The sequence below is a fragment of the Anneissia japonica genome, unplaced genomic scaffold (genome assembly GCF_011630105.1).
Source record: "Anneissia japonica isolate Jap-2015-1 unplaced genomic scaffold, ASM1163010v1 scaffold287863_len737641_cov155, whole genome shotgun sequence".
Lineage (NCBI taxonomy): Eukaryota > Metazoa > Echinodermata > Crinoidea > Comatulida > Comatulidae > Anneissia > Anneissia japonica.
Genome location: NW_022742482.1, coordinates 226915 through 228988, shown reverse-complemented (window position 1 = coordinate 228988; position 2074 = coordinate 226915). Strand labels below are relative to the sequence as shown.

Genomic DNA, 2074 nt, shown 5'->3' with positions numbered 1-2074 from the left:
GGTATAGCCCCTTACCTGTTATAGCGAAACAGTTGAGCTGGGTTGAGGATATGATGTCACTCGTCAAGCACCAACTACAGAAAGCGTAGGCCTAGTATATGATTATTTGCCATTTTTCCTGAATAAAGATGTCACTCGTCAAGCACCGAATACAGAAAGCGTAGGCCTAGTATATGATTATTTGCCATTTTTCCTGAATAAATTAAGGTATCTAAGCTTATTATAGATGGAACCTGCCTTTACAATTTGGCGATAAGCTCATCATGTCAATACTACTGAGGCCCCCGGGAACCCGTTGCAACTTAGTTCATCAGGTCCTCGGCGGCGTACCTTGGCTCCCTCTACGACGATATTGATCGATCTTATTTGTATATTCCCCTCATCAAGATCACCAAAATCACGGATGCTTGTTTATTAACTTAATCAATAATTATTAATTGTTCTGATTTAGAAATGTTTATAAAGAATTATATAATTTAAGAGAGACCCTTAAATAGCAGTTTACCTTCTAGAATAAGTTGGAAAGGTCACCCCTCTATTAGAAAAAAGCGTGACCTTTATTACAAAGAGGAAAATGACATAAACATGCGCCGGATCATCATCATCATGATATTTTTTTTTACAATGGTGCAAAATCTCTTGATCCAGGTAAATAATCCTCCATCAACACAGCACTCTCTTATACTATGTATATATCCGGACGGAAAACGTAAAAAATGACCTTCGCCGTCACGATACGTAATTCTTCTAGCTATGACGCTTAAGACACATCTATGTTATTTGATCGTATTTGCATATCGCGGATACGACGTGGGTGCGCGATCTCTGAAACCAGCAGCACTAACGGAAGTTATATAAAATTCAATCGAAACCACTTGCAGTAGGCCTATCATCGGTTGATAATCTTAAAAAACAGTTTGAAATTCTCACAGATATTTCCTGACACGCTACCGTAATTCAACCAACGAAAACCTTCAGAGTTCTATCAACAGCGGTCATAATCAATGTAAGTTTCATTATTAGAATAATATTTAAAATATTTTATTGAGTTAAAAGATCGAAATAATACTTTTCAATTATTTATTTTAAGTGTTAAGAAACCAAAAAAGTAATAACAGGACTTTCTTTAAACGTGTAAAAATATATAAGGAACTAAACTATAATATCGTTCTTCAACAAAACTCTTTTATACATACGAAGTTAGGCTAATCTTTTGGTATTTTATAAGCCATGAATATTGACTTATTAATAAGTTGGTTAGGACCTGAAGCTTCTTAGTGCGATAACAAGATGGGCATATCTTCGATCATGCGAGTGTAGGCACAGTATTACATCTGGAATAACAATAATTAAGAAAGTATATAATCCATATTTATAATAATAACATTTGCCCTGATGAGAAAACAATTGGGAAAGTTTGCGCACGTCGCTGTTTTATCAATCTAGTTCAGGTTGTCTGTGTAAGTATCAGCTGGTGGCCTACGTATGCAGACTGTTTCCTCTGTGCTGCACAACAGTGTTTCTCAACAATCTTTAATAGACCCTTACGGAATGTCAATCAAACTTACAACTAACCAATCAGAACAGGGTCATGAATACGCGCGCGTGTCTCACAAACACACGTGTTTCTCACAACCTATTATATGGGATAGATATTTTTTTTTTCTATAAATTTCTTTATGTTACATTTTCTGTGTAGGTCTGATAAATAAATAACAGAACTTCTATAATGTGAATCCATGATTAATAATGAGGCATCAAACAGATTCATTTACTTCAGAAAATTCTTTAGCCTGAACCTCACGAACCGCAATAATGAATGTGCACAGCTGAAATATATAAGTTGGGAAACTTTCGGAAAATAAAATATCTTGCTCGTATTTATTCGGGTTGAATTAATTCGCAAGAAACCAAGCAATATTCAAATAGCTTTTTAATCATTTTTCAAAATTCTTGAAATCTCGCGGTCTGAATGTTTGAAAAGTTTGGACGGCGGAATGAGAACCAGTTATTTAGACAGGTAAAATTCTTAAACGTCATCATCTTGACATCCTAGATATGAAGCTTAAATATT

General features: G+C 35.0%; 1 protein-coding gene across 1 annotated transcript in view; it reads left to right on the top strand.

Annotated features, from left to right (window-relative positions):
- Positions 1–798: 798 nt before the first annotated feature.
- Positions 799–2074, top strand: part of LOC117119159 — a 16175-nt gene continuing 14899 nt past the window's right edge. Inside the window, exon 1 of the mRNA XM_033263969.1 lies at positions 799–1006. The gene's annotated coding sequence lies outside the window, so the exon portion shown is untranslated. The remainder of the gene's footprint in view (positions 1007–2074) is intronic.